Raw genomic sequence first — 10,948 nt, forward strand, 5'->3', positions numbered from 1 at the left:
ACAAACAAGACCCAGGAGTGCTGTGGAGCAAAAAGACCCATTGATCCACGTTAAGACCACGGCGGCGTTAAAGATGGCCGCCGTGTCCACGTGGGCAGACGACCCCGACAGCCGCGTTTGCACATTTTTGATGCATTTTTTTTTTTTTAAAGCTTTGGCTTCCCTTGCATATTAATTTGCAACTTCATCCTTTTTTCATAAATCTCCAGGAAGAAATCTTGGAGTCGTGGCCTGGTTTTCCGAAGCGTTTGGCATCAACAAGCCAAAGACAGACAAAACAGTGTCTGTCTGTGCAGCCTGCGGTCAGATGGGCTGCAATTTCAGGAAAATGACTCATTATGGATGATAATAATAATATCATAGTACTGTAATATGCTCATCTGTTTTGTGGCGCTTGCATAATCGGCTATGACGCGTGTCCTTTTTAGCCAAACGGAAGCAAGAAACATTGAAAGCAAACTAAATATGTTTTAGAAATACTTTTTTTTTTTTTAATTTAGCATTGTCATAAGCAACATGGCGCTGTCTACGTGTTTTCGGATGGGCGGGGTAGTACCCGCTGCTGGTTGAAAAGACCAAAATAAGTCGCTAGATTTTTCTACTACTGTACATCTTCTTCTCTGGTAGACCGAGTGCATGTGAGGCGTTACTGCTATATGCTACATTCACAGGTAGTCCCGTTATAATGTGTTTAATAGATGGGATGCCCCCACGTCAATGAATGTATAGAAAAAAAACAGTTTTCACAGTTACAAAAAAACATCAACGTAACATTACTGTTGTTCATATTTGATCTCATCTATTTATTTTCCACATTATTATTATTATTATTTATTATTATTATTATTATTATTATACAGGAGCCAGGCAACAACATTTTGTTGGCAATTTCACTGCTGTGTTATTGTGCAATGACAATAAAGGAAGTCTATGTCTATGTCTAATGACTACTAATGAATACGACATATCCCAGTGTCTTTGAATGCATTTTTTGAATGAATATTCAACCACCAAACAGCATAATTTATTCATATCATTAGAAAAAATGAGTGTAAAGCGACAAAAATCAAAGAGACGGCTATTTTATCTCTGTTGCTATTATTTGTTTTGATCGTAAAGTGCCGCCATCATGGCTCAACTGCCGTTTAACGAGCATAACGAGCATAACGAGCAGCTCGTTTGGGACAGGTGTGCTAGTACGGGTCTCGGTCCAAGTACTCATCAGTTCCGATACGATGAAAGCGATCTCCAGGATCTGCACGTCGTATGCCAAGAGCTTGTTTTTAGCGGACTTAATTACTTTTACTGTATGGATTTCAAAATAAAGGCGTTTTTTCTGCAGGATTGTGTACAGAAAAGCCACAATGGAGCATTTCTTACAGATGAAAATTTGTTAGCATTCACACGGAATCAATCCTGCGCCCTCGTACAACAAAATCCTTTGCCGAGTCTTGAGGGTTCTTCACGGCCTGTCTTCAAGTTAATAGTTTAGGTGCTTTGGGTTCTGGCTCCTGCTAGCCAGCCTGACTGAGCACCTCTCAGGGCTCCAGTGGCACTGGAGTAAAAAATAGAGCGAAGATGGATGGCAGAGGCTAACATCTTCAGGCAGATGTGTTGATAAGGCCTCCCAAGGAAGGTGGGAAATTCACAAGCTCACCTCGCCATCCCATCATGTGCTCTTGGTAAACCCAGCATCTGTCAGACCTCCTCGCTCCAAACCTTGATTGATGATTCCATCTGGGAGTCAACACACTCGTGGCGTCCCCTCGTCACGCTGCGACTCCGCATTGTATTCCAAGCGTCCGTGACGTTGCCTCCAAACGTTACCTGAGATCTCCCCGCCAGCCATCAGCGGGCGGTGAACAGCCTGGTGATTTCTGGCCCGCTAACAGCTTGTAATTACTTTCAAACGCACGTCAACTTCTCAACACCGCCCACGTCTTCGCCGCTGCTGAAGCGGTGGACCTCTGATTGATGACTCGGAATTCGGCTCGCCTTCTTTGGGGCGGTCATCTCCAGTTTGCAGGCATCCTCCCGCAAACTTGACATCGACGGAGTTAACACGGCAAAACAATTGTATTGTATTTGTTGACATGTTGCATATGTAAACATCCAGTATGTCAATCTGGTGACAAAGATGACTCAACATGTGCTGTTTTTCCAAAACAAGCAGATTTGTGCTCCATCCTGTGCGGGCCTGGATCCCAGATGCGGAGCCATAAGGCTGATAAACAGTCTCTCAGAACAGCGCCAACAACCAGCTTTGGTTTGAGCCGGCAACATGAGAACCTGTTCTTCTAAAACAGACGGAGGAAGAATAGTCCAAACCTTGAGAGGTGGAAACAAGAACCAAAACCAACACGAAAAACACTGAAACCAGGAAGCGGTGAAATGAGAACACCCAGTTAGCATTCGCCAAGGTGACACCTTTACACCTGTACCTTTTTGAGGCGTGCTGGTACCTGACCGCATTGTTTATATCTCGAATGCCTGACTTTACAAGAAGCCACTGGTTCTAGTCGGCGTTCGAATAGCAGCATTTTGGACCAGATGGAAAGTTTTCAACGTTGGATGTTCTTGATAGAAATGTTCTAGTCGGCATTCGAGTCGCAGCATTTTGGACCAGCTGGAGAGTTTTCAACGTTGGATGTTCTTGATACAAATGGTCTTGTCTGCATTCGAGTAGCAGCATTTTGGACCAGCTGGAGAGTTGTCAACGTTGGATGTTCTTGATAGAAATGTTCTAGTCGGCGTTTGAGTAGCAGCATTTTCAACCAGCTGGAGAGTTTTCAACTTTGGATGTTCTTGATAGAAATGTTCTAGTCAGCGTTCGAGTAGCAGCATTTTGGACCGGCAGGAGAGTTTTCAACGTTGGATGTTCTTGATAGAAATGTTCTAGTCGGCGTTTGAGTAGCAGCATTTTGGACCAGCTGGAGAGTTTTTTAACATTGGATGTTCTTGATAGAAATGTTCTTGTCGGCATTCGAGTAGCAGCATTTTGGACCAGCCGGAGAGTTTTCAACGTTGAATGTTCTTGATAGAAATGTTCTAGTCGGCGTTCGAGTCGCAGCATTTTCAACCAGCTGGAGAGTTTTCAACGTTGGATGTTCTTGATAGAAATGTTCTAGTCAGCGTTCGAGTAGCAGCATTTTGGACCGGCAGGAGAGTTTTCAACGTTGGATGTTCTTGATAGAAATGTTCTAGTCGGCGTTTGAGTAGCAGCATTTTGGACCAGCCGGAGAGTTTTCAACGTTGAATGTTCTTGATAGAAATGTTCTAGTCGGCGTTCGAGTCGCAGCATTTTGGACCAGCTGGAGAGTTTTCAACGTCGGATGTTCTTGATAGAAATGATAGAATGCGTCTTCTGAATGCCTTATTGAGCGATGGCGATGGTAGATATTCCCCGGAGCGTGTGGATGGATGTTGGAGCCGGCCATTGGCGTCAGACGCTTCACTGACTGAACTTTTATTTATGTCTGAGTACCTTAACTTTTTTTACGATGTCCAGGTTGAACGTAGGCAACCTCACATTTCAGACTGCAGTAGATGGGATACCTACCAGACGTACGCAGGAAGCCTGACTCGTATTTAGGAAAAAATGCAGTGTGAACATAGCCTATGAGGGTTTTCTTAAAGCCAAAGTACCCAAGTTCCGCCGTGTGCGGTGTCTGGTCGTAATGGATCCCACCGCTGGTTTAATCACCACTTTGTGTCATTAAGAAGAGTCAGCAAACGGCGAGCGCTCATCAGAGGATTGGCGTGTAGAGCGAGTGAGTTATGAAATGCAGCCACGTCTCAGCAAACAATAAAAGGCAGCGTGGTTTTGTCCCAAAGTAATTATCCATTAGTTGTGTCCCGTGCAGGAGACTCTAAAATGCTTATGTGGGATTTTTGGCTTTTGCTGAAAGACATAATGGCCTCCGGTCAGCAAAATGGATATGACGGAGTAGGAATCAAGAGCACCTTCCATGCTGATCAACACGCATGCTATGCAACATACATGTCGTTAGGCTCTTTCATGTGTGTGTTGTGTGTTGCCGCACCAAACGAGCCTCATATTGGTAACATTTGTGGTTCTGCTCCGGTTCTAATGAGGTCAGCGGTGCACATGTGGAGCGAGCACATGTTCCTTTTTTTTGTTTTTTTTTTTTGGGACAGTTTGCAAAAGTGCAGAAACACTCTTCTTGGCAGGGGAAACTATTAGTGACAAAGCTGTTGGTTAAACACCATAAATGACTGGCTAGCTGGGGACGGTGGGGGGGGGGGGACTGCAAACATTCGACTTTCATTTCTCTGGATCGGAAGATGAAAACTCTGAAGCAAAGCACATTCCAGATGTCTGCCTTCAGAACCTTTCATTGTCGGATCAATCCAATAGGGAGGGCGGGGGGTGGTGGTTTAGCCGCTATATTTGCTCACAACACCAGGGTATAAACTAAACCCCCATAAGCCTTTGTTAGCATTTGATGGATAAACTGTTTAACTAAACAATGGGCAAAAGCGGTGGTAGCCATTAAGTTTCTCAAAAGAGCCAACAAACTGGGATGCCACAGGGATCAACGCTGGGAACGCTACAATTTCGTATTGTTGGTATTTTGGTTGGACATGGTTTTTTTTGTGTTAGGCAACATGGCTTAAAAATCCATATTGTGATATACAGTAATCCCTCGTTTATCACTGTAGTATGAGTCCTTATTTCTAAATATCTTTTCAACTGTATCAGACCCCTCTAGTCACTTTTACGCTCCTATTGTGGTGTCAGAGAATGAAAACCTGCAATAAAAGCCTGCTGTTCCAGCGGTCACATCTGGTGCTTGTGTGTCTCTAACATTACAAGTGGCCGATGTAGAATACTACCTATGATTGCAAAGTTTTTGAATGCGTCTTCTGAATGCTTTATTTGTATTTTTTTGTCAAGTCCCAGTTTTTGGTTTTCCTTTGTTTACTGTTTGGTGCTCTTAATTTGGGTTTCTGTTTCCTGTTTTGGGATTAATATTTTTAATTATTAGGTCATATTTAGCCCCAAAACTGTGTCATTTATTGATGCTAATAGAATATTACGGTATTTTATATTACGGAGAAGCATTTCAAAATGAACCGTGCTAGCTATAGCATGCTACATTACATAGAATGGAAAGCGCTATCGTGTACGTGATTGATATGTTTTATTTGGCCCATTCCCGTTGGGTATCGTTGGCAGGTTAATGGAAATCATGTCTTAATGGTGCGCCAGACAATTAAAACGGTTTTATTTTCATTGACAGTGTCCTGCTGTGCTTCCTTCCAACGCTTGCCAATCAACCGTGGTCTCTGTGGACGCGTGGACGCCATTGTTGTCCCTGAGCCCGCTGGGCCCTGACCCCCAGGCCGCCGTACTAATGGGCTGACCAACAGGTAGGGAAATGGATGCTGTTGCGTTTGGATGATGTTGCGGTACTTTGGTCCCCCATGCTATAAATGCTAATACATGCTAAGCCTGCTAGCATCGGCCGATATTTGACACAGGATCCCAGTTTGAGACCAGGTTATGTAATATATAGCATTTTTAATGTGGTGGACGGAGCTTGGTGAAAAGTGGTTCGCAGTCGTGGTCCTCAGAGTCCGGTCCCACATGTTCCACATCTTTGAAATGAACACATCACCGTCGGTCATCTGCTTCTGCTTTAGAAGCACTCGAGCGCTGGAACCGTGCCTCCAACATGACAGGCATGAATCACCAGGAATGTACCCATCTGAGGACTCGTAATGTCCGACATTAAAACTCCCTGTTATCCTATTTCGGAACAATTATACTCGCATTCTAACAGCGACGGCTAGCTTAGCTTTTTCGCTAAAAAGAAAAACTACTGTAGCTGCCTAGCTGACTTTTAAGATGTGTAGCGAAGCCATTTTTACGTAACCTCAGAAGGAAGTGCTTACATACGAGTTTTCCCGTGTAGGTGTGACACGGAACGCTGGAAGGGTGTTGAATAGCTTGGACGTGGAGTTTGTGTAGCAAAGGCGTCCCTCAGGGCTCTCAACTCAGCTGCTAAATGCTAAACGTTTGGAAGATATTTTGGGATACAAGAGGCTCAAGTTTCCACCAACCCGCACAAAAGTACTTTTCTGTGTTTCTGCGAGTTTCCGGAGCGATCGGGTCGCTGTGATAAATTAAAGCACGTGTGATTGATGACGTTCACACAGCTGGACGCCATCCTCTCCGTTTTTATTCCTCCAGCTCATGTTCTCCATCATTTCACTCACTTTACACCCCAAAATGAATCTTTGGATATAACTCTGTGGTGTAGAAATGAATCTGAAGCAATAAAAGACAATAAAAGATAAAAGACAAAAAATGTCCTGGGGTCAAAAGGCTTGGGACAACAATTAAAAATAATAATAATAATAATAACAAAACTGACACAGTTTTTCTGGCTCCAATATCTCGCCATGTTCATGCGTGTCATGGACACACAATGTGAGCGGTGATGGACTTTCATGTGGTTCCAACCTGGGGGGGGGGGGGTTGCAGGTTGTAACACGTACGCCATCTCTCTCTCGAACCGGCCCGAACATCTGCTAGCAGGTATGGGTGTTGTTGCCAGGGCAATAAGCACTTGGGGGGGTGTATTTGCTGTCAAAATGTTGAGATGATGTAGTGGTTGTAAGTGGTGGTGGGGGGGGGGGGGGGGGGGTCGGCATCCACTCAGAAATAAAAAAAAAAATCGAGGAATGAAAATCCATAGGATGAAAATACATAGGATGAAAATCATGCTGTAATAAGATGTAGCACGAAGGATGCAAAAAAAGCAACTAGCATCTTTGAGCTTGTTTCGCTCTTCTCGACGAGCAGCGGGGGCCACTGTGGGAGCCTCCCCCATCTAAAAAAATCTTTTTTTTACATGATTTTTTTCATGTCACCATAAATTCCCCAACAACTGTATCATGGTTGGAGCTCTGCGGGTGTCCACGTCACCTAGCATCTCCAGGCTAGCTCATTTGTCACTGCTCACCTCAATAAACGTCATCCAAAAACGGAGCTAGGCTTGTGTTACGTCTCGCTGAGGCCCCAATCGGAGCAGAAATTACACGATATAGTCCATGCTTTCATAATGAAAGCCACGTTTCCTCGCATGTCAGCTCCCCGGGTCTCCATGTTGTCACTAATGGAGAAGCAAATACGCTTCCATGATCCGTGGAGCTGCCATGTTGAAGTCTTGACGAGGACCTGCTGCGTATTATCACTCGCTCACGTTCGATAAGCGGCTAGCTAGGTTGGAGTGCTCGGGGCTGACACATTGATGAAGTGAGCGTGGAGGATCGGCAGAGGCGGACTGGATTACACGACGACGGACGTCTTGCTTCGGGACTTGATGCTGATGAGAAGTACTTGGGTTCTTTCCGTCCTCCGAGCTGACTAATAGTTTGTCAACGATGTCCTTTCACGCTTGCACACCTGAAGGAAGACGAGCTTGGACATCCAGGCTTAGCCGCCTGGAGATCCACAGGAGTCAGACTCCAATATTCCAGTCTCTTCCTAGACTATGAAGTTTTAAGGAAATCATCTGACCTGTGTTAAACCATGCCAACATTTCAGATAATCATTTTTGGTCATTTGGAAGTGAGCCGTGAAAGTTTTGGATGTTCTCTCAACGCTCGGTTTCAGAGTGTTTTTTTAATGCTGGCTTCTTGTGATGTCACAGTAAGCCAGGCTTCCTTATATGGGCACTCTCAGACGCAAGCTGTACAAGCTGAGTGGGACCAATCGCAGCGTAGTGGGCGTGCCCGGAAACGGGATGTGGGTGGAATCAAATCAAATGGACAGTTTTGGAAATATATCTGGAATAGGTGCGGATTCTGGAAGATCTAGAAGCTTTCTGTGCTGGTTATTGTGTGTAGCTGCTCTATAGGAGTCCACAACGCAAAAAAGGGCCGAAAATTAGCATAATAGGATTAGGATATGATTATTTAAACCCCATTCTGGCCACCCCATATTTGAATCATATCTGAAAAAAATAATAGATGTATAGAGTCATAGAAAAAAATGATTAGAATAATAATAATAATGTATAATTATGTATAATTAGGTTGCTATGGTGACTAGGTGACTTAGCTCTTGCACCGAGTTCAGTTTCACGTCTTTTGCGATGCAATGGCGTGTTTCCAGGAACCCGGACCCGTAACTTGCGTGTGTTGAATTCCAGTGGTAGTTAGCAGCGGAGTGCTACGCCGCCGCATCGCGCCCGGGAGCTGTTTCTAATATTTTGGTAGCCACTCAGCTCGGTTCTTGGAGAAGAAGCCATTTGGACGTCCACCATGTGAGGTCTGGAGCGACGCGAGCGGGGCCCCGTCACACGTGTTTGTCATTTGCGTTGCGGTCTGGACGCTGGATTCTTTCTCAGCCTCGGATTTGATTTGCATTTGCTGTGCTCTTATTTAAAAAAAAAAACAACAAATAGCATCCAGCCAAGAGAACATGGGAAAGAAAAACTGCTAATCCAACATTTTCATAGCGGGAACGCAACACTCGTATGAGACAGTGACCCAGACGCTGGCTGTGCAACAACCTCTTATTTTATTCTACATCATTTCATCAGTTTTTTTTTTTTTTTACGTTTTTGTTTCGAGTCAACTTTTGTCTTTTATATCAACTCTAAGAAATTCACATTTACACAAAGCATTTTACATTAGTAGCAAGTACAGCCCCCCCCCCAAACCGTTTAGGATTAATAACCGTGAGAGACAATCGTAGCACACTTCTGGCGTAGTCACGTGACCCCGGGTCATGTGATTATTGGCTTTCCATGTGAGTTTGGTAAAGTAAAAACCCAAATAATAGAATATAGCTGTGATGTGTTCATTCTGTGGCGTCCCCCTTGACTGACCCCGGACGTACCTGCCCCCCCCCTGTTTATAGTTGCCCATATTTGAACTTTGATGAACTAGCAGCTCTGCCAGTAAAATAACACAATTGCAGGTCTTCACTCCAGCACAATCTTCCACTATTGTTTTGGGGGGTTGCTGGAGGAAAGACCAAAAATTCCCTCATTTTCCAGAACGTTTGGCTTATTTTGGAATTCCCCTGGTGACAGGTATGCCCCTGGCTTTCATGATGTAAACAAAATGTTGGTTAGAAAAGCTGGCAAACGAGTCTTAAAAAAAAAGCGAAATGACAGGCACTGCGGTGTGCAATGGTCGACTAAGCTTGGAACAACAAAACAGCCAAGATGGCGAAGCCTGAAAACGAGCATATGAGCGTCCTTATTGCCTGGTTTGGTGTGGTGTCGCTCAGTCCGTAGGGCAGGGGTGTCCAAAGTGCCACCCGAGGGCCGCTTTTTAGCCCATATCTTATTTGAATTGGCCCTCGGTATATTCTTCGTTACATTCGTTAACAATGACATATTAGTACATATTACACTCGTTTGCTTTGTCACTGATAGATAACATGGATGTGGATGAGCTGTGGATTCCCATGAAAGTTTGCATGGGGGCGGGGGCGGGGGCCAAGGGCGATGCCGATCGCTTTTGGAGCAGATCCGGATCAAATCGTGAATTCAAAACTCAGCAGCATGCCGGCCTTCAGTTAGCAAAGATGTTAGTGATGAATATACTGCAGTTGACGCCGTCGTATTCCACGGAAGAACCGTTTGGACACTAGCCCCTTTCACACAGTCTGTAAGCCGGCATTTTTCCCCACCCCTTTGTCCAAGTCACGGTTGTGTATCAACAGCTGCGACGCAGAATGCACGGACCAAATGATGCTGCAAATATTCTGCCGTTGAAAGCTGAGTTTGGGCGGTAACAGAGGCGGGACGGCATCTGTGTAAAAGGGAAGGGCGCGAGTTGAACAATTCTCTGTTGTGTTGAAAATAATGGTTACCGTCATATGCGTCTAACGAGCTGATGGCACGGTGTCGGTGTAAAATGAACAGCTATTTTCCGATGCCGTCTGTGTGAAAGGGGCTCCTGAATGCAATAATTCTCTGTTGTGTTGAAAATAATGGTCACCGTCATATGCGTCTAACGAGCTGATGGCACGGTGGCGGGGTAAAATGCACAGCTATTTTGCGGTGCCGTCTGTGTGAAAGGGGCTCCTGAATGCAACAATTTTCTGTTGTGTTGAAAATAATGGTCACCGTCATATGCGTCTAACGAGCTGATGGTTTGTTTCGCGGTGTGAAAGTGCACACGGTGGCGAGGTAAAATGCACAGCTATTTTGCGGGGACGTCTGTGTGAAAGGGGTTCCTGAATGCAATAATTCTCTGTTGTGTTGAGAATAATGGTCACCGTCATATGCGTCTAACGAGCTGATGGTGTGTTCGCGGTGTGAAAGTGCACACGGTCGCAAGGTAAAATGCACAGCTATTTTGCCGGGCCGTCTGTGTGAAAGGGGCACCTGAATGCAGCTTAAGGCGCACCAGAAGGAGACATTCACATGCAGATGGTTTATAAGAAGCGATGCTTTTGTTGAGCGGTCAGTGGATAATTTTTTTTTTGGGGAGGGGGGGGGGGGGTAAAGCCACGTTCTCCCCTCATGCACCGTAACAGCTTCTGTTTGAATGTCACAGTCAGGATGTGGATGAATCACACCCACTCTGCCTCTCCACAGAAGCGTGAATCATAACATGTCACGTGCGAACACACACACACACACACACATTCTTGTTTTCCTCGGCTTCCATCATGCAGAATGAATCACTTTAGAAGAGAAAGGAGGACCAGAAGGTTGGATGTTGACTAACGTTTCTCCTTCTACTTCCTCAGCATTCATCAATTGAATAAAATCTCCCCGATGATCTTGCACTATTGTAAAAATATATAGCAGGTCACTTTCACGCTGCGTTTGAGGTCTTTGAAAGGTATTTATATGTCACAGGGGGAGGGGGGCGTGGGGGGGGATAAAAGGTGTCCATCCCTGTGAAGTGACTCTTCCATACAGGAAATGTCAGCAGCTGTAAACGCGGATAA

General features: G+C 45.0%; 1 protein-coding gene across 2 annotated transcripts in view; it reads left to right on the forward strand.

The window, feature by feature from the left end:
* Positions 1 to 10,948, forward strand: part of LOC131103740 (uncharacterized) — a 130,826-nt gene that overhangs the window by 90,326 nt on the left and 29,552 nt on the right. For both annotated transcript variants that reach the window (XM_078797109.1, XM_078797110.1), the window contains one exon: positions 5,265 to 5,394. The gene's annotated coding sequence lies outside the window, so the exon portion shown is untranslated. The remainder of the gene's footprint in view (positions 1 to 5,264; positions 5,395 to 10,948) is intronic.

This window comes from Doryrhamphus excisus, linkage group LG16, assembly GCF_037039965.1.
Source record: "Doryrhamphus excisus strain RoL-2023G ecotype Guam linkage group LG16, RoL_Dexc_Guam_v1.1, whole genome shotgun sequence".
Classification (NCBI taxonomy): domain Eukaryota; kingdom Metazoa; phylum Chordata; class Actinopteri; order Syngnathiformes; family Syngnathidae; genus Doryrhamphus; species Doryrhamphus excisus.